The 22404-nt window shown below is 43.7% G+C and overlaps 1 protein-coding gene and 1 long non-coding RNA gene across 3 annotated transcripts in view; both read right to left on the bottom strand.

The window, feature by feature from the left end:
- Window positions 1-22404, bottom strand: part of LOC120371080 (BEN domain-containing protein 5) — a 1353498-nt gene that overhangs the window by 51521 nt on the left and 1279573 nt on the right. The gene's annotated exons all lie outside the window — the stretch shown is intronic.
- Window positions 3314-15578, bottom strand: LOC120371087. The gene is made up of 2 exons (XR_005584137.1): window positions 15300-15578; window positions 3314-3344 (listed from the first exon to the last, which is right to left on the bottom strand). It is a non-coding gene; the product is annotated as an uncharacterized LOC120371087 (long non-coding RNA).

Raw genomic sequence — 22404 nt, 5'->3', positions numbered from 1 at the left:
TACAATGACTGGTTTTCATGGGCCATAGCTCAATAGATAATATATAACTGACTGGAGGGAAACTATAGATCATATTTTAAGGAATCATGGACTTTGCTTGTGTCCTTAGTTACATTTCTCATCCCATGCAATACTTTCTTCGTGATTTTGAAGGGAGGGCTTTTAAAAGGGCAAATATAATTTGCTTTGCTACCCAATCTCAGAGCAGAGGGTACTATCTGATATCTAAGAGAGAAATTGGGGTAGGAGAGGAGACTTTTTGTTTTAGAATAAGAAGGAAAAGAAAAGAGGATATTTTAAAAGCCAACCAGATTTGCAGAACATCTGGTGACAGATGTTTAATTTGATCAAGGTCTGGAGTTTTTGATGTTCCAAGATAGCAGTTATTCACCATGTTTCCTGGCATTTTGGATAATGGAGTGGATAGTACAGTTAATAAAATTTGTGGATGACACCATGCTGGCAGGGGTTGCAAGCACTTTGGAGGACAGGATTAGAATTCAAAATGACTTTGATAAATTGGAGAATTAGAAATCAATAAGATAAAATTCAATAAAGACAAGTGGGAAGTACTACATTTAGGAATGTGAAATAAATGTACAAATACAAAATGAGGAATAATTGGCTAGGTAGCACTGCGGCAGAAAAGCATCTGGGAGGCTTAGTGGATCACAAATCTGAGCCAACAATGCAATGCAGTTGTCAAAAAGGCAAATATCATTCTGGGTTGTATGAACGGGAGGGTTGTATGTAAGAGAAGTGGTAATTGTTCCACTCAGTTTGGCACTGGTGAGGCCTCATCTGGAGTCCAATTCTGGATGCCACACTTTAAGAAAGATGTGAACACAAGAACATAAGAATGGCCATACTGGGTCAGACCAATGGTCCACCTAGCCAAGGATTTTGCTTCTGGCAGTGGCCAGTGCCAGATGCTCCAGAGAGAATGAACAGGACAGGGCAATTTATTGACTGATCCATCCCATTATTCAGTTCCAGCTTCTAGCAGTCAGAGGTTTAGGGATACCCAGATTATGGGGTTGCATGCCTGACTACTCTGGCTAATAGGCCCATCAAAGGCTATCTTCTGTGAATGTATCTAATTCTTAGAGCCCTGTGTGGATACAAAATTTTTATCCACATGTGATCCACAATCGTGGTCTGCGGTTATCCACATCTGCGGATATAAAGCAGATATCTGAAGATTTGCAGGCTCTACTAATTCTTTTTCAACCCCCTGGCAATGAGTTTCACAGGTTGACTGTGTGTTGTGTGAAGTACTTCCTTTTAAACCTGCTGCCTACAAATTTAATTGTGCAACCCCTGGTTCATGTGTTATGTGAAGGGATAAATAACACTTCCTTTCTCACTTTCTCCACACCAGTCATGATTTTATAGACCTGTATCAAATTCCTGCTCAGTTGTCTCTTTTCCACGATGAATAGTCACAGTCTTTTTGTGGACAAGTTGGAGGCAGTCCAGAGGAGAACAACAAAAGTGGTAAGAGGTTTAGAAAACCTGGCCAATGGGGAAAGGTTAAAAAAAGTTGTTTAGTCTTGAGAAAAGGCTGAAAGGGGACCTAGTAACAGTCTTCAGGTATGTTGGACTATAAGGTGGATAGAAAGCTGGCTAGATCATCGGGCTCCATGTCTAGTTGGCAGCCGGTATCAAGCGGAGTGCCCCAAGTGTCGGTCCTGGAGTCGGTTTTGTTCAATAGCTTCATTAATGATCTGGAGGATGGCGTGGACTGCACCCTCAGCAAGTTTACGGATGACCCTAAACTGGGAGGAGTGGTAGATAACCTGGGGGGTAGGGATAGGATACAGAGGGACCTAGACAAATTAGAGGATTGGGCCAAAATAAATCTGATGAGGTTCAACAAGGACAAGTACAGAGTCCTGCACTTAGGACAGAAGAATTCCATGCACTGCTACAGACTAGGGACTGAGTGGCTAGACAGCAGTTGTGCAGAAAAGTACCTAGAGGTTACAGTGGATGAGAAGCTGGATATGAGTCAACAGTGTGCCCTTGTTGCCAAGAAGGCTAATGGCATTATAGGCTCTATAAATAGGAGCATTGCCAGCAGATCGAGGGAGGTGATCATTCCCCTCTATTCGACATTGGTGAGGCCTCATCTGGAGTACTGTGTCCAGTTTTGGGCCCCACGCTACAAGAAGGATGTGGAAAAATTGGAAAGAGTCCAGCGGAGGGCAACAAAAATGATTAGGGGGCTGGAGTGCATGACTTATGAGAAGAGGTTGAGGGAACTGGGATTATATAGTCTGCAGAAGAGAAGAATGCGGTAGGATGTGATAGTTGCTTTCAACTACGTGAAAGGGGGTTCCAAAGAGGGAGGATCTAGACTGTTCTCAGTGGTGGCAGATGACAGAACAAGGAGCAATGGTCTCAAGTTGCAGTGGGGGAGGTTTAGGATGCCTATTAGGAAAAACTTTTTCACTAGGAGGGTGGTGGAATCTCCTTCCTTAGAGGTTTTTAAGGTCAGGCTTGACAAAGCCCTGGCTGGGATGATTTAGTTGGAGATTGGTCCTGCTTTGAGCAGGGGATTGGACTAGATGACCTCCTGAGGTCCCGTCCAACCCTGATATTCTGATATTCTATGATAGGGGTTGTTCTAAAGAGAATGGTGACTTGTTCTCCATGTTCACTGAAGGCAGGACAAGAAGTAATGAGCTTAGTCTGCAGCAAGGGATATTGAGATTTGACATTAGGAAAAACTTTCTAACTGTAAGTATAATTAAGCACTGGAACAAGGTTACCAAGGGGGTGTGTGGAATCCCCACCACTGGAGGCTTTTAAGAACAGGTTGGACAAACACCTGTCAGGGATGGTCTAGGTTTACTTGTTCCGGCCTCAGCACAGGGGGTGGGGTGGACTAGATGACCTCCCGAGGTCACCTCCAGCCCTACATTACTATAATTTTCCTTTCTCTTATAGAGATAGAGAAAAGAACAAATGAACCTATGAAGTATCACAGTCTAGACTCTGTAGTATCCGGCTGTGAGAGAGGATAGGTTCTATTCCTGACTATACCGCTGATTCACTTGGCAAACTACTTTCTCGCTCAGTGCTTCAGTTTCCCCACTTGTAAAACAGAGATTATAATAACTGAGATATTTTGAAAACTTCAGTTTCTCCCAAAAGTTTATTTTTCTGAACCTTCCTAGAGCCTTCTCTCTATTGGCTCACTGAAACCCACTAATATGTCCTTCTGCAATTCCATGGGATGGAGCAACAATTCATCTTCTGATGGTTCCCTTTGGAAGGCATATCTCCCAGATGTCCTGAGGTTTTTTTCCCCTGGGATCTAGTCTCAAAAAGTGTCAGTGCTGAAAGACAGAGAAAGAACAAAAGAAAGTAAGAACGAACAAAAGAAGGTACCTTTCATTGGATCTGGCTGGATAAAAGGCACGTGAATGGTATCTGAAGCTTTCATCCTTACATTGCTGATTGAAATTTGGACTAGGTCATTAGTGACCAAAGATCACTCCCACCTTATGACCATTTGGTGACTTATATTAAATGAGTTGATGATCCTAGGTTGATGATCTCCTGGGCAAATGCCACCATCCGCTGATATGTTTGAACTACCAGTCCTTGGGTTTAAATGCAAGCAGGCCATTAAAGGGCTTTGAGTCTGGAATCTACTCCTTCTGCATTAGTCTGACATAGTCCAACATGGATAATCTATTTTCCTTTGAGGAGGGGGCATGGAAGGAGGGAAAACAATTTCATTTATGATGGGCTTGGTGTGGTTTCATCAGGTGAATATTCTGTTTTGTTAAAATTCTGCAGGTGCACCCAGAACTCCAGAGGGGTATGGTTTAGGCTATGTCTACACTACAGAACTGATGCAGGCACAGCTATGCCAGCATAGCCCCTTGGCATAGATGTGGTGTAAAATTTCTCTGCTGGTCTAGGAGCACCACCACCCTGAATGACGTTAGCTCTGTCAGCAGAAGCACCTTTCTGTCACCGTAGCTGGCTCTCCTGGGGTTTTGTTGGCACAGCTATGTCAGTATAAATGTTCAGGGTGGACCAAGCCTAAAAAAATCTGAAGAAATAAACACATTGAATTGGTGTAAATGTCAGTGGCACTACACTGATTCCTACCGGGGAGGAACTGGCCTGCTGGCAGTCTAGCAGAAAGGCCAGGCTTTCAATGTGCCTATTAACGTAGATTTTGCACTTGTGTAATCTTCTCAAGTGGAATCTCTTACACTGAGCAGTCTCTACAAACACACAGTGCAGTTTAAATTCCCAGAGTGTCAAAAGTATACATTTGGCTATAAAACACTTCTGTACTTTTTATATGCAAATAGCAGCTCAGTGGGACCAAAGCTACACTGTCTGCAGAAGCATCCTACAAAAAAATCCATTACAGACTAAAAAAAAAAACCAAAACAAAAAACCCCCAACGGAATTGAATTTACAAGCTCCATATCAAAATCCTCCTAGGCATAGAAATTTACTTTCCATGCAAATGCACCTCCCTCTCTGCTTTTATCTCTTGACCTATATGTGCACTGTACATCTCTTGGGATTGACAGGTTGATACACCATTGATTTGACAATACAGAATTGTCAAATATTTCTTCGGCAGTAGCAAGCCCTCCCCCCGCACTGCCCCAGTTTTGTCCTTCTTTCCCAGTTTTCCTTTGTTTTTGTTTCTTTGAGCACCAGTGACAGCTGCCTTCGGTTTCCCTCCTTCAACGCTGCACAATGTAATCAACAGTAATTAATTCTAATCATGGGAAGAAAAGCACGACAGCAGAGTGCATTAACTGGAAGAATACAGTTGGAAACCTCCCAGTCCAAACCCGCTGCCTGCCCTCCAATATAGTGCAAAGGGAACCATCTAGTTAGTGTGATGCACCACAATTGGAGAGGGAGTAGTTCCCATTGCAGTGGCCACAGCTGGCCAAGTGGTGAAATGGAAGAAGTATTGATGGGAAAGGGAGGAAAAACCAAAGCCTGGTCCTGGCTGCCTCAGAATTAAAAGAGAAACATCTCAGAGCTGGACAGTGATAATCGCAGTGAACGTTCAACAGAACACAGCAGCCGCCAGACTGGAACAGACCAATGGTCCATCTAAATTCATAATCCTCTTTCTGACAGTGTTCAATTCTGGACATTTCAAAGGGAGGCAAACCTCACTTTATGGTACCTCTTAGTGCTATGCCACTGAATACCATGGGTGGGGAGGCAGGGGAGGAGAGAGCAAAACATTCTTCTTGCCTCCAACTGGTGATCTGATTACATGTACTACCAGATTAAAGATAATCCCTGCAATCGTTTTTGGTTCTGATCCTAGCCAGCGTAACAGCAGGTACAATTCTTATTCATATTAAAAAAAAAAAAAAAGTCATCCCAGTCCCGGCCCAGCTCACCAAGCCAGCATGCTTTCTTCCGGTTCTTCTAAACAAAACAAATCAAAAACTTCTTTCCACAAGGACCACACGCAAATTTACAGTTTAAAAAACAAAACAAAACTGCTCCCACCTCTGGATTTCCCAGTATGTCCCATCTGAGTGCTCAGCTCTTCCAGACTATAAACTCCTTGCAGTGAAGACAGTCTTTGTTTTTGTGTACTGCACGGCACACTGTCAGCGTTAAACAAATAATAATACAAGTGTTGAGTCCTTTTCTGGGGTACCTGCTGAGATATTTGTCTAAGTGGTATCCTGCAGCAGCAGTGAGTTACACAGGTTAACCATACACCGTGTAAACAGGTTTCATTGGTTTTAAGTTTCCTATATTTCACTGAGTGCTCCTTCTTTTAGCTGTATTTGGGGAAAGGCACAGAAAAGTGACCCACTGGCCTTTTCTGTGCCCTTCATGAAGTTAAAGAGAGAGAAGAGGGACTGTACGCCAGGGATTAGAACAGTGTTTAACCTAGTTTTAACAGAGCCCCGAGAGCATGCTCAGCACTGTGAGTACAGTAAATGCTTCCAAACTGTATCAGCTTTCACCTGTGTTTATTAGTGAGGAAATCCATCAGGTAATGTTCTGCATTACTGAAAAGGCAGTTTACCTCTATCTGATCTCAATCAAGATGGCAAAATAAAGCCAGGTCTCTCATCTGTGGGCTTTTTCTGACTGCTGACCTGACAGTGCAAGCCATGGATCTCAAGCTTGCAGAGCTCCCTGGCTAGCCAGCTCTCGCAATCAGTAAGAGGGGTCAGATATATCTACCACTCGATTACAGAGGCAGTGAAGAGGAAACAGGAGAGATTATTGGACACAAAGAATTGGAAATGAGGTGCTAGTGTCCTCCCAGGGGACATCCAAAGAGTCTCAGGACCGAGGATTTTGTCTTTGTGTCAAAATTTAGTGGGGAATTTATGTTTTAAGGGAATGGAAATCGAATTCTAATTATGACATAAGAGTCACACTAGTGAGAAAGAACAATCTGAGGCAGAAGTGTGCTGATGTCAGGTTCAGCAAACAAGTTCTGCATTTTGGGTTTGACTTGGTCACCCTGGCAGATAGATCTAGGCCAATGCCAGTGTTTGAGACCTTGTCTTGACATGACGAGCTGTGCCACTTTAACTATATCAACATAGTTCAAGCACTACAACCTGCCTAATGTGGATGCAGTTTTACCACTACAAAAGTGCCTATATTAGTATAGCTTATTCATGTACAGGGAGGTGTAAAGCACCTTTATATAGCAGCCTCTTCGCTATGGGTTACAGAGATATAACGAAAACTGTTATATAACTATTTTGGTAAAAAGAATCACTCCTGTAACTGGCACAGTTATCCTGGTATAAAATCTGTGTGAGGGCCAGGACTGACTCTGTTCATCCAGAAGGAATGGCTTCAGAGCAACATCAACTCAGGTTCCGACAATGATCTTTCACTGACCTGTAGTTGAGCATTTCAAAACCACCTAAAGGATTTAGATGCACCCCTTCTTTTAATTGTCATGGAAGATGTGTCTCTAAATCCCGTAGGCTGCTTTGAAAATCCACATCTATCTTTGTATGTCACCTCCTCCACCATCAAAATCATAGAAATAACTATAACATCATAAGAATGCTATAAAAGTATATGGTTCTTTTAACTCAAAGGATCCCACACTATCCACAACTCTTCTCATCACTGAAATGCAGCCATCTCTGGAATGGAGCATGGTAACTGCTTACCAATACAAAATTCTTTAAAATAGGAAGTGAAGAATACCATGCCCGACTAAAACTGGAGAAGGAATTTAGGGAGAAAGAAGATAATTACCCATGTTAGTGTCTGGTTAAGATAGCAGAGGTAACTCTCACAACTGTTGTGATCACCAGCGATCCTCTCATCAGGTATTACTTCTCATCCAAAATGATGGGAAAATGAACTGGATTATTTGTTCTCTCTCTGAGTCAGTGGCAGCCAGGCATTCAGATACTCCAGAAATGGGATCCATTCTTCTGATGGGAGTTGTACTACTTTGCACCATCTGAGGATCTGGCCCTTTGTTTTTCACAGCAGTTTAAAAGAGAAGTTGGCAGAAATTAAAAAGTTTTGGCGTTTGGCTTCATTGTAACATTTCAGGTCCACAAAACAGAGACTAAAATCCCCCAAAGAGCTGGCCCTTTCATGAGTTTTCCTGTGTGACTTGCTTTCAGGTGGGCAACAATAGACTTTTCTTGTCGTGTTTGGCCACTCTCACTGCTGATCCCTTCCAGAACTCAGATCTGTAACTGCATGAAAACGAAAGACAGCAAAGAGCACTTCCCAAGGTTGCACTTGGGCTGCAGGCTTACACAGGGAAGTGAAATGGTCTGATTTTATTGGAACCAGTTTGCCGAGCCCTATATAACCTAAAGCCCACCCTCTGGCTTTTGCTTGTGTTTCTATTGTTTATTTTAGGCAACCGGGAAAGCATTTCTCATGGTACTCCATTATCCTGAGCATCATGTCGTGAAGAAGGTAAGAAAACTACCTGTCCCCTTCTCTCTAACGCATCACTATGGGGAGACAGACAGGAAAAGAACCTGGAAAACATGTGTGTCGACTAGCTGGAGGCATGCATAAAAGGAAGCAAAAAAGATGTAATTTCAGGTATTTTATTATATTCCAATTTTCACTCAATCTGATTGTAACAAGGCAATTTCAGAGCCAATACTTTCTTCATTCCTTTCAGATAAGCCTCAGAAGCAGGGCTGCTTTTTTTCTTTTTTTATCATTACGAGAACCAGATGGAATAACTTGAGGCCAACGGAAAGCTTTACTTTCTAACAAACAAAGGACAAATGCAACTCATGATGCTATGGTCTGCTGAGACAGAACCGCTTGCCATTTTGTTCTCTAGAGTGGAGTCAATGTGTTTTTAATGAACATGGTATAATCCTACAGATGAAAGAACCTCAGAAGATATTGAGTTGAATCTGTTCACATCAGCATCCCAAAAGGTTAGATGTTTATTCTCAACCTCTTAGGTCTACAGACCTGGGCTGAATATTTCAACAAACAGGAGATTTCTTGGAATTTGGCGAATCCATCTCTCTTGGTGGACCAGAGAAACAGGAAGTTTCACATCTATGCCCTTCATTTCCTCCCCTGGCTGGAACCCAGAGATACAGTGAAAAAGACAGATAACAGGAGGATTACAGTTAACCAAATCTTTTTAAACCACAAAAATGGTTCAAGGTCACTGAGTTATGGGCAGGGTGTGGGGTGGGAGTGGCGAGGATTAGGGCTGAGGACAGAGAAGGAAACTTTCTTATTTTATTCATATTCTCCCAGCATTGGTTTATATCAAGAAACTAGAGCTGACTGAAATTAAAAAACAAAACAAGCTGGTTTGCCATTATTTTCCTGATTGAAAGATCAAAGGGTTTTTTTTAAATTTGTGAATAAATGATTATTCAGCCAAAAATCAGTAGCAGGACCAAAATTCTCAGTGAGATCCAGTGACCAACTAAACATTTAATGAATTATGAACAATTCTATAACAACCTGTAGGTGGATAATTATTGACCAAACTATTCAGCAAATACGAACAACAAATCCAGATCCATCTGTGAGTGCTTCATGAACCAAGAAAAGTAGTGACGTTATAACAAATACTATTCATAACTAGTAGCTGGACTCACTTTCCTAGTGACAGTAGAGACGCCTATGTGAGCAGTGATAATGGAGCGCTCTTATATATGAATATAATGGACATTATATGAGTAGTTAAGTCATTGTCTCAAGTATCAGAGGGGTAGTTGTGTTAGTCTGGATCTGTAAAAAGCAGCCAAGAGTGCTGTGGCATCTTACAGACTAACAGACGTGTTGGAGCATGAGCTTTCCGACGAAGTGGGTATTCACCCACGAAAGCTCATGCTCTAATACGTCTGTTAGTCTATAAGGTGCCACAGGACTCTTTAAGTCATTGTAGTATTTGGCTGATGAAATTCAAATGAAGTACAGGCCTCTCTACCCAAAAGGTAGGAACAGGCCCCCCTAGGCAATTTCCTGGGACTTTCTCGTGTGACCTACAATAGCCTAAAGTGCTTTGGAAGTGCCGCTGTTCTGCGATTAGAGGATAGATTTTGTTCTATTCCTCTGGAAACTGCTGCACAGAGAGATTCAAGCTCGCCAATACCACTAGCGATAGCTGACACTGGAGACCTTAATATGGTATAAATTCAGCCATCAACAGGCATGATTTCAGATAAGATTTACGGAGAAGCCATTGATTAAACTGCAGCTCTAGCTCTGTTTCTTTTATCACCGGCATAAATAAATTAATAAAAAGAGTCAAGTAGCATTTTAAATTATAGGTGTTTCCACTTCCAAAAGCATTTAGAAGCCAAACACACACAAACACATTTGTGCAGCTTAATTGACATTGTTTTCCCAACTCCTCCAAGTTACCTGTAATATCAAGTCAATTAAGTGTTATTTTCACAACCTATTTACTGAGCTACCCGACAATCAATCCACCTACACACACATGCAGCGTTTGGGGGATGGTAGAGCTTAAAAGCTATCAGCATCCTCCTCCCTGAAGGAGAGCTCTGTGTAGCTCAAAAGCTTGTCTCTCACCAGCAGGAGTTGGTCCAGTAAAAGACATTACCTCACTGTGACAATGTCACCTGAAAGTGACAACAGGTGTTTGCATGGCACTGTTGTAGCCGGCGTTGTAAGATATTTACATGCCAGATGCGCTAAAGATTCATATGTCCCTTTATGCTTCAACCACCCTGCCAGAGGACATGCATCCATGATGATGACAGGTTCTGCTTGATAACGATCCAAAGCAGTGTGCACTAACGCATCTTCATTTTCATCATCTGAGTCAGATGCCACCAGCAGAAGGTTCATTTTCTTTTTTGGTGGTTCAAGTTCTGTAGTTTCCGCATCAGAGTGTTGCTCTTTTAAGACTTCTGAAAGCATGCTCCACACCCGGCCTGATGAGATTTTGGAAGGCACTTCAGATTCTTAAACCTTGGGTTGAGTGCTGTAGCTATCTTTAGAAATTTCACATTGATATCTTTGTTGCATTTTGTCAAATCTGCAGTGACAGTGTTCTTAAAATTAACAATATGTGCTGGGTCATCATCCGAGACTGCTAGAACATGAAATATATGGCAGAATGCAGGTAAAACAGAGCAGGAGACATACAATTCTCCCCCAAGGAGTTCAGTCACAAATTTAATTAACACATTTTTTTTTAATGAGCATCATCAGCATGGAAGCATGTCCTTTGGAATGGTGGCCGAAGCAGGAAGGGGCATATGAATGTTTAGGATATCTGGCAGGTAAATAGCTTGCAATGCTGGCTACAAAAGTGCCATGCGAACGCCTGTTCTCACTTTCAGGTTACATTGTAAATAGGAAGCAGACAGCACTATGTCCCGTAAATGTAAACAAACTTGTTTATCATAGTGATTGGCCGAACAAGAAGTAGGACTGAGTGGACTTGTAGGCTCTAAAGTTTTACACTGTTTTGTTTTTTGAGTTCAGTTATGTAACCTCTCCTCTGTAAGTTGCGCTTTCACAATAAAGAGATCACACTACAGTACTTGTATGAGGTGAATTGAAAAATACTATTTCTTTGTTTATCATTTTTAAAGGGCAAATATTTGTAATAAAAATAATATAAAGTGAGCACTGTACACTTTGTATTCTGTGTTGTAATTGAAATCAATGTATCTGAAAATGTAGAAAAACATGCAAAATAATGAATACACTTCAATTGATATTCTATCGTTTAGTAGCGCGATTAAAAGTGCAATTAATCGCAATTAATTGTTTGAGTTAATTGTGTGAGTTAACTGTGATTGACAGCCCTACTTACAATCTTGGCTCTGACAATTGTTCCACACATGGCCTCAGGCATGTCACTCGAGCTCTCTACCTCAGTTTCCTCAATTCCAAAATGGGGAGAACCATACACAAAAGAAGAGGAAGGAGAGTCATGCACTTAGGGCACTGGCCTGGGCTCAAGTAATATGAGTTCAGTTCCCAGCTCTGCCTCGAACTCCCTGTTTGACCTGTTCCAGTTGCTTTGGGCCTCAGTTCCCCATCTCAAAAACTGTGCTTTAATACTTGTGTCTTGTGTAGTCAGATTGTAAGAAGGGACTGTATCTTACTACATGTATGTGATGCAGCTAACAAGATAGGGCTCTGATCTCGGGGTAAGGGGCTCTAGACACCAACAGTACAAATAATAAATAAATCATTACACTTAACAGTGCTGGTGCAAGGTTTAAGTAGGAAATGTCTAGAAAGTTCTTTGAGGCTGAACAACTATCTGTTATTTTTTATGGATGCATTTAGTAGAATGCTATGTCATAGCTCTGTATAAAGAGATACATTTTGGGGCACAGAGTGAGGTAGTAATAACTGCGATTGTGACTAGTCAGCTACACTGAGATCAATCAGCCCAGCATTTGGAGTTCAACTAGCTAGTGGAAACAGGGTTTCCTGCAGTCAGAGCAAACTAAATTAAAACAAAGGGATTCTGGCAGCCAGAGTTCCTCAAACTGAAATCAAAAGTAATTCTTGACATTTTGGTGAACAATGCAAACAATTGTCCATGAATATTTGTCCACATTTTAAATGAATTTGCTTCAGTCATTTTCACACCCTTTTGGTGATCATTTTCACAGAGCTTTCAAGTGATCCAGCTTCATGGTACAAATATGCACTGAATGTAAATATCGGTATTCGCAAGCCCATCTAGTCAGGGAACAATACCGGGCGACTCATTTAACCAATTGCACCGAAGTAACATAGTTCATATTAAGGATTTTTACAATCAATCCACAGGGTATAGTCGTCTTCTTCTTTGTCTCATCCCATCAACTTGGGTTGGATCATCACACAAGCACCCACCAGCTTTTCCTGTCCAAGGTGGTGCTACGGTCCTTACTTTCTTCTTTGATGCAATCCATCCATCACTTCCACAGCTTCCCTCAGGGTCTCTTTCTACCAACCTGTCCTGCCATGCTATCACCACCACATCCTCTTCATTCATCCTCTGCATATATCCAAACCAGCAGAGCCACACTTCCTGGATTTTGTCAGCCACATCACAGACTTTGACTTCCTTCCTAATACTTTAATTTAGAAATCTCTCTCTTTGGGTAACTTCTTTTATGGCGTGAAGCCATCTCATCTCAAACATCTGTAGACACTGAACCAGCCGGCTCTTTATCATCCATGCTTCTGCATGATACAGCATTGTGGGGTGCGTGGTTGTTCTATACAATTGGGCTTGTAGTCTCAGTGGCATATGCTCAATTCACAGGCTGTAGTGTGAGGCACAGGTCACTTGCTGGTTTGAACTAGAAAAAATGGTGGAATCTTTGTAACTTGAAGTCTTTAAATCAAGATTTGAGGACTTCAGTAACTCATGCAGAGGTCATGAGCCTATTGCAGCAGTGGGTGGGTGAGGTTCTGTGGCCGGCAATATGCAGGAGGTCAGACTAGATGATCATGATGGTCCCGTCTGGCCATAAAATATATGCGCCTCAGTCTAAAATTCTGACAACTCCTTTCTCATGGGACTACATCTTTCCTTTGCAGCAGCATCTATTTTGGGGTTTTAGATGAGACTGATGAACTAATGGCCTTTCCCACCTCTAACTACAATGTCAACCATAATTTAATCAAGGGCTCAAAAGGGCTTCCATACCCAAGATTCCCCATTGTATCAGGCTCCCCTGATAGTCCATCTCAAAACACAAGTCCCTAGCACTCATCCCTTTTATATGTGCTAGTGTTAATGCTACCAACCACCGATGGTGCCTGTGCATCTGAACACCATGAAGTGTATAGTCAGCTATCACAGCACCATTGCACCGACTGTCTCATGCAGTGCACGCATACTCTTTCATAGCACTTTTATTCTGAAAATGTCTTTTTCACAAAATTCAGTACAACTATACAAAGAGGAGAGGAAAGAACGGAATCTTAAAGCAGAATCTTATACACTGATGACCGTCTTGGAACAGACACTTTATCCTTGTTGTTCTTTTCCTGTGAAACTCTCATGGCCTCCCGTAAATCATTATTGCAAGTCCACAGTGTCATTTATTTGCCAAAAGAATGATTATTGATTATTCCCATTCTACTGCTCCTAGAAGCGTGTGCAAATTTACAATCAGGGCTATGGCTAAGACAGACATTGCCCCAGAAGGCAGCTATATCCCAAGTAGCTGAGAAAATCTGTAACCAGAGGACGTCAGCTGCACTGGTGTAAAGCCCCAGAAAGAATGGGTTCTGAGTGAATTAGCTCCTTGTATTAGAATCGTGTATTTTAAATAGGCTGGTGCACTGCATATCAATCAAAACGGCTGCAAACACAGTTTATCCTTTTGAGTCGGTCTTAATAGGAACTTCTACCATCTTTCCCCAGCACGTTAATACTTAATAGTAGGAAAATACAGTAATGTTCTAAAATATAAATTAAGCAAAATAATTAGCAAGGCATTTGGAGCTAAGATCAGTCACCTGAAATTTCAGTCCTGGTATTCTGATCTGTCTGGCTTTCCAAAGGTAGGCTGCATACTCAGCTAATCAAATTATATCACCACGTGACAGTAAACGACATGGATTTACTACATGTTTATTCAGAGGTTCAATATGTAAAACACACACACACACACACACACACACACACACACACACACAGTTGTGGAAACTGGCAGGCTCAAGGAGCTGTCCAGGGGATATAAGGTATCCCATCCCTCCTTCACCAGTTCAGGTCAGTTATTGTGGTTTGAAATGAATTGTTAACAATAACCATGTAAATGGCACCTTAAGATGTATAACACCTTGAAGTTGGCTGATATGCCCATAACAACATACTACCGGAGCTGGGGGCGAATGGCACAACTGCATATAGTTCAGTACAAAACAACACACTCCATTGCAACCGAATGCTATATAGGCATCTATGCTGGCATGCTCGCTAGAATAAATGAAATTTCAGGAACTGATGGTTTCAGTCCACATTACACTGGGCAGTCTCAGGAGAGATGCTAATACTTGGACTGAACACTCTCACATCCCTGTGTCTGGGAGAAGACATTTCTTCTTGGGGCAGTGTGATAGTCTTTGCTCATGAGGAGTGTTGCCTAGTGGTCAGGCAGAAGAGGTTTTGGTTAGGGATGCCAACTTTCTAATTGCAGAAAAATTAACACCCTTGCCCCGCCCCTTCCCGAGGCCCCGCCCCCCACTTCATCCATCCCCCCTCCCTCATCGCTTGCTCTCCCCCATCCTCACTCACTCGCTTATTTTCACCAGGATGGGGCATGGAGCTGGGGTGCAGGAGGGAGCGAGGGCTCTAGCTGGGGGTACGGGCTCTGGGGTGGGACTGGGGATGAGTGGTTTGGGGTGCAAGAGGGGGCTCTGGGGTGGGGTTCCTGGCCAATGGGAGCTGCAGAGCAGGCACTTCAGGACAGCAACTGTGGGCGGAGGCAGCATGTCAAACCTCCTGCCCGCCCCTCCGCCTAGGAGCCAGAGGGACATGCCACCACTTCCCTGGAGCTGCACGGAGCTGGCCATGGAGCCTGCTTGCCCCGCTGCGGCCATCCAAACTTTCAGCAGCCTGGTCAACTGTGCTGACCAGAGCTACCAGGGTCCCTTTTTGATGGGGTGTTCCAGTCAAAAACCGGATGTCTGGCAACCCTAGTTTTGGTAAGGGAGCCCAGGCCCTCCCACTCCACTGGGTTGTGGCCCAGGGCCCTGTGAGGGCAACAAGTGCTGCTCGCCCTGGGCCACTTCCAACCACCCCATTATTGTCCACAGTTTGCAGTCTCTAAAGGAAAATATGAAGCGGGTCAGCTCACCGCCAGGCACCTCTTTGTGGCATGGTAACTCTCCCGCTCTTGGGTCGGCAGCTGCCTCCTCTCATGCCTTGGTTAGTTCTGAGTCTCCCCCATTAAGGGACAGTCCATAAACCAAACACAGGGAATCAACCCAAATAAACTGGATTAGTGTGTGAGAAGGGGAAATGCCTCCCTCTCAGGGTCAATCAGAAGCCGGTTCTCCTTTCGCTCAGCGAGAGACCTTCAGGCAGCTGTTGATGGGAGAGATCCTGCCTTCCCTCAGTCCTCTCTTCAGGAGCTCCCAGGTGAGGGTCCTTTATTTTCCCTGCCCTGTTCCCTTTTAACTCCTCCTCCAGCCTGTGCATCTCTTGCAGGTGTGGTGAGGCAGGGCTGGCTGAACCCAGAGCAGCTCCTTAACCCCCTTTTGCCCAGTGTAGGGTTTGTATACCTCCTCCCAGGCAGTGTGGGTTAAGATAACTCTGCAAGTGCTCACGCTGAACCTATCCTGGGGATAAACAGGGGACTTCAGCCTCTGGATGTGCAATCTGGCACCATTTGCAAGATCAAGATTCATTTTAAAATGCATCGACTGTAGGGCAAATTTTCAAAGCGCTGCACAAAATTCCCCTACATGCAGGCAACGGAGGGGAGATTTTCAAACAAGTTACACTATTACTTCTTACAGCATTCACGATTTTCTACTGATTTTGTTAAACTATATCACTGGGTGCATATTCTCTCATATCAGCTTAAACCTGGTTTAGCTTGCATTGGCAAACGTAGGGTACGTCTACACTGCATGGTTCTATGGTGCAGACTGGGTGTGTGATTCCCAGCTTGAGAAATACCAGCCTTAGCCAGAGCTAGGCATAAGCAGCCTGAGCAATTGCTTAGGGCCCTGAGCAGCACCCGGGAGGCTCTTATTTGCTTTTTTAGTATTTGTTGTGGGAGAGGGGCAAAAACATTCCTGCCTCTGGCCTCAGCTCTAATTGAGCGAGCCCTTCAAAAACTATAGGTGCAGCAGTGGGAGCAGCAAGCCATGCTGAGCAGGTGCCAGTCTCAGATGGTACACGCTCACGGCAACTAGCCAGTCCTGCCAGTTGTGCGTCTGCGGCTTCGCTCTGTTCTTAGCATACTAGCTGGTTCAGCACTGAGGTGATTGTGTCTCCCAGAGTGGCCATCTGTGATGAAAAAAAAAAACAGGAGTACTTGTGGCACCTTAAAGACTAACAAATTTATTTTAGCATGAGCTTTCGTGAGCTAAAGCTCACTTCTTCGGATGCATAGAATGGAACACACTCTGTGATGAGTCATCCCTGAGCCTGAGTGCTCTGATCCTGATGAGTCATCTGAGGTATGATATTACCTGCGAGTCCTCAGGGGCCAGCCAATCCACAAGCAAGCCGGGTGACCCACCCCCCACACACAGAGGCAGATATAAACGCTCCTAAGGAAAGCAGCCACTCCATCTGCTCAGCATCTCTATTTGTCAGGGATACTCCCATCTGCTTGGTAGTTCTGACAGGCTGCCCCTGCTCCAGCCATGGCCAGCTGCCCAGCTGTCCTGACAGCAAAACCCTCAACTCAAAGTGTAGATGCACTTTTACAGGAACACATTAATCCAAAATAACCAGCAAACTTTCCAGAAACAGATGACGTCCTACATCATGTTTATCTGACCAGTGATCCTGAGCTGCTTTGGTTTAGGCTGCTAACTTGGTAAACTGTATTATCCCAGGAGGCTGATGGATCCACTGTGAAGCTAACATCTCAGTGGGCGACGTGACAACCTGCTGAAGAGAAGGCTGGGTCCAAATTCTGTTTTCAGTTATGTGGGTGCAACCTCAACGGACTTCTGTGAGACTGCACCAGTGTAACTGAGAGGAGAATGGGCTCCCAGAATGGAACAACATGGCTGCTGCTCATCGAGGCTAAGGTGCACTGCGATAACGCCGGCACAGGGTTTGAGCACATTATGCCTGGCTCTAGTTAGTGTTACTAGTTCCTCGCTTTCATAAGGATTCAAACATTTCCCCCTCACAAGGTATACTTAGCCCATTTCCTAGTAAGGAGGCGAGTCATTCAAGTTCTCCCTCAGAGGTATGTATTATTCCATATTATTCCCATTTTACGGATGAAGTAAAGGAGCAGAAAAGGGACATGTTTACACCTGCTGCCAAGACACCTACATTCATATTTAGGTATCTAAATAGCTAGTTAGCTGACTAAATCAGAGCTTGAGTGCCTAGTGCTAGATACTCAGTTTGAAAATCTGGCTCTAACTGATTTGCCCATGCTCCCCCAGCAAATTAGGGGCAGAGGCAGGAAAGAACTCAGTAGTCCACCCACGGCTCCAGTTCCCTGCTGTAATCACTAGCCAATACTACCAGCCTACATAAAACACTAGCGCCACTGGTCCAATCAGTGTGCTGAATATTTAGACTCACATCCTTACTGACTAACACGGCGGCACTGGGAAACACCAAAGATTTGTTACCCAACAACAGTATCTCTTTTAACAAGTTGGGGTCAGTGGATGGATAGTTCAGTGGGTAGGGTGCTAGCCTGGGATTTGGGAGACCTGTGTTCAAATCTCTGCTTTGTCACAGATTTCCTTTCTGATCTTGACCACATCACTGAGTCTCTCTGTGTCTCAGCTCCCCATCTGTACAATGGGGATAACAGCACTTCCCTGAATCACAGGAACATTGTGGGAAGAAATGCATTAAAGATTATGAGGTAATCCTACATCAATGAGGATTAGACAGATGGTCCAAAAAGCAAGTATACTTACTCTCCTTCACTCCTGGACCTCCAGATCTCCAGCTGACACAGATCCATTAGTCACCAAACAATTCCACAGCTACATTTGTCACTTGCCTTTACTCACACTAAACAAAACAGTAGAAAGCTGAGATAACAGCCTAACAAAGGGAAAGAGCAGAGAACTTCTCATACAAGCTCAGAATTACTGGAGCACTTTTAATGCCCTTCCCCATTTATTTATTTTTAAGACAACTGTTTGCCAACAGAAAGCTGATTAGTGTCCATTATGAGAAGCTGAGTTTTGTTTATTCAGCTTTTGGAAGCATTTAGGCTGAAGACATCTGAATCCAGCTCCATTTTGATTTTGGCTGGTTTTCAGTCTATCCCTCCCCACACACATATACCCCTGTCCTTTGTCCTCCCACTACTTGTCTGTCGTCAAGCCAGAAGGTGCTGCTTTCTGTAAGGGAGTTAATATAAACACACACACACACACACACACCTCATCGAGCTGGAAGGGACCCTGAAGGGTTATTGAGTTGAGGTGAGTTGAGTCCAGCCCCCTGCCTTCACTAGCAGGACCAAGTACTGATTTTGCCCCAGATCCCTAAGTGGCCCCCTCAAGGATTGAACTCACAACCCTGGGTTTAGCAGACCAATGCTCAAACCACTGAGCTATTCTCCTTCCCCCTTATCAAAGTCAGCAGCTGACACAGGGAGACTGAACAGTCAGGCAGGCAGCAAAACCTGCACTAGCGATCAAAGTCAACATGCCTTGGGCCCCACACTGGTCTTGGAACTAAACTCTCAAAGCACCCCCGGAATTACGATCTCTCCCCCTTGGCCAAGATGGCGAGCTGCCAACGTGCTGGCTGAGCTGGGGTTTTGTCGTCTTTCACACTGTAATTACAAATGAAGATTTGTATGATTTTTAAAATGTGGTCTGACAGTCTCTCTCCGCCTGGTCTATGAGCGGCATTCCAACTGGGTGCGAGTCTTTTAAATGTGAATACGTGACAATTGGGTGAATGTTGGGCTTGTGAAAGAAACAGACTGGAGAGTTCTGGAAAGTAAGATCTTGTATTGATCTATAGATGGGGACAGAAAGGACAGCAGCAGTGTAAGCTTCCCCAGGAGACTCGACTCTGAGCTGGGCAGACCACTTCTCAAGGCAGAAGAGGATTTCTGTCACTAGCCTCATCCTGCACCTGGCCTATGCTGAGACTGGGAACAAGGAGGCCAGTTAGGAGTGGTGGCTTTTATGACGAGAAACCTTATGTCCCAGGCTATTGGGAACTCCTTACATCCAAACACTGGCAGGGTTGTTGATCACATCTGCACTGCAGCTGTTTCCAGGATTGTCCTGGGATCTCCAGAAATTAAAGATTTAATTTTTAAGTAAAGATTATGTCATGTGATGAAACCTTCAGGAATACATCCAACCAACATTGGCAACCCTATTCATACCCCATTCCCTACACAACCAAAATCCACCCCCGTATGAGCTGGGCTCAAAGCAAAACCTGGGATGGATTCTTGCAGGGCTGAGCCCTTCTTTGTTTTTAACTGAGGGTCTCCCTAAGGGCCAGGACTGGCATTAGGAAGTGCGGGGCCCAATTCGAATAGTTTCGATGGAGCCCCAGCAGGGATGACTCACCCAGTGGCGCTCCGGGTCTTCCACGGCACTGAAGGACCTGCCGCCGAAATGCTGCCAAAGACCCGGAGTGAGTGAAGGACCTGACGCCGGAGCACCACTGGGTGAGTAAAAATTAAAAAGGCGCCTAAGTTAGGCGCTCTTCTTTAGGGCGCGGGGCCCGATTCGGGGGAATCAGCCTAAAGCCGGCCTTGCTAAAGGCTGTTGTCACAATCTCGCTACTGGGAACTGAAATGATGTCGCCAAACTCATTTCACTCTGGCCTTCAGATAGCAACAACTCATAGCCACTCCCGACCTGGCTTTGAACCCACAACTTAAAAGCTATTGTCAAGCCCAACAGCCATTCCACCTGACTTCCTCCTGCTTGTTTTGATGGATCCAGAACACGAGAGGTCCAGCATAGAAACAGTGAGCTGGCACACAGTGATGAGGCGACAACTAAATTTGGAATCTTGCCTACCATGAAGTTACAAAGGGAGATGCTCCATCTAAATGGCTTCGAGTTAATTTTCTTCATCTCCCCCTCCCCCCGAATATACCCAATGCTGGTGCCAGCACATTTTCTCTCCAGCAGTTCAATAATTTGGAGATGGCAATGCATCACGGCTCTCTGTTGGAAAGCACATTCAAACATTTACCATTCACTCCTACGCTGATTACTCACACCGAGTGCTTTAAAAATAACAACAACAACAACGCAAAAAATAAAATAGGGCTCTGCAAGTGCGCGGCATTAAAATAAACTCCAACTCTCTTGCCAAATTCATTAATAATTTTGGCTTTCAAAAAAAAAAGTTGGATTGCTCTGCTCTTCAAGTATCAAAACATCCAATTAACACAGCTAATTAGCGTCACAAACAGCAGTCAAAAGAATGGTAATTTAGATTCAGGATTTCAAAGGTTTCCTAATCGCAGGCCAATGCAACTAATCTCTTGGAGCCTGAAAGTGTTTTGTTATTGCAATGCAATTGTATAGCATCCATCAATTAGCAGCATGGCAGGGAACACTCACTTGCATGATTCATTTGTCTAATCAGAACAAAAAGGGGACCAAAGAAAGAGAGAAATATCAAGCTCCTTAAAATATGCAGTATCCATTTTTCCAAATAATTTATACCATGGCTGGAAAGGATTGTGAATAACACAATGTCCTTTCTGAAACTAAGCCAGCAAACAGGAGAGTTTCCCTCGGTTTTGAGAGATTATTAGGCCAGGAAAGCCAGGCCTGCAAGAGATAATGGCCGGCATGCAGTTAGATACGTTGGCTGATATGAACATTTTCTTATGGAGGGAGGAGGAAGCGTGTTTTTATTCAAATTCTGCTTCCTCACTGTTCCCACAAGCTCCATTAAAATATACACATATATCTCATAGAACTGGAAGGAACCCTGAAAGGTCATTGAGTCCAGAACGCTGCCTTCACTAGCAGGATCAAGTACTGACTTTGCCCCAGATCCCTCAGTGGCCTCCTCAAGGATTGAACTCACAACCTTGGGTTTATCAGGCCAATGGCTCAAACCACTGAGCTATCCCTCCCCCCTTCTCTCATCAGCCATAGACAGTCAGAAGTTGGTCCAATAAAAGATATTTCCTCACCCACCTTGTCTCTCTAATATCCTGGGGCTGACATGGCTATAGCGACGCTGCACACAGAGTAAGAGAGATATAAAGGGCCAGATCCTCAGCTGCTGTGCATCAACATCTCCACTGAACTTGTAGAAGCACTTCCCATTTACACCAGGATCTGTCCCCTCGCCAACAATCACAATCTTTTTGTGAGTCTTGCAATAGCTGGTGCTTTTTAAAGCCCCAGCTCCTGGAGTCAGATGATTATGGAAGAATCTCAGCTTTCGTTTCTGAATAAAGCTGTAAGTTTCTCGCCCTCATAGTTGCAGAGAACAGCTTAATGTGAACCCTGAAGGTTCAACGTGTATGTGTGTCTAACTCATGATTTTTGAAAGCTTGAGGTTGGCAATACAACCCTCTAATACACAAAGGCAGGGGTGGGTATGCACGCACACACAGCCCCAGACCCAGAGACATACATAAATGCATTAGGGACTGAAAGTGTTAACATTAAAGAAAACCTAAATGAACTGGTACATTCCATAAAACTTAATGCCACCATCCCATCAGTTTTCTAATGTTCCTGAGACAAAAAGTAGGAAATTGACCATTTATCTATGTTTAATTGTATATATGAAGTACTTTAAACAACAGAAATACCATTAACAGCAGTATATCAAAGGTCCTATGTGGTTCCTGAGGTCTACTGGATTTAACAAATGTAAAATATAAATAAGGAGAGAAATCTGCTCCCCGGTGGGGGAGCATAACTTATTATTTATATACATGGCATCAGACAAGGGGTAATTAATAAAAAAACCTAATCATGGCTGAATCCTTTGCTGGTGTAAATTGATGCAACTCCACTGACTTCAATAGACCTATCTCAATTTGCACCTGTTGAATATCTGATCCATTGTGCCTATTACAACACAATATACAAACAAGGCAGCAAGAAACAGCAGTCACTTCAAACATGTAAAATGAAGTAGAGGCAGAGGCAGACATAAGGACGGGAAAGAAGAAACCCAGCACGTTTTGCTAGGATATAAGGCATTTTTCTAGGAATGGGAAAAGGCCAAACAACTGAACATATCTGCTCTTTGTGTACTTGCTTAATGATCCAAGCCACTAAATT

This window comes from Mauremys reevesii, linkage group 8 (assembly GCF_016161935.1).
Source record: "Mauremys reevesii isolate NIE-2019 linkage group 8, ASM1616193v1, whole genome shotgun sequence".
NCBI classification, from domain to species: Eukaryota; Metazoa; Chordata; order Testudines; family Geoemydidae; genus Mauremys; species Mauremys reevesii.
Note: the sequence above shows the minus strand (reverse complement) of the source record. Positions and strands in the feature narration are given on the sequence as shown.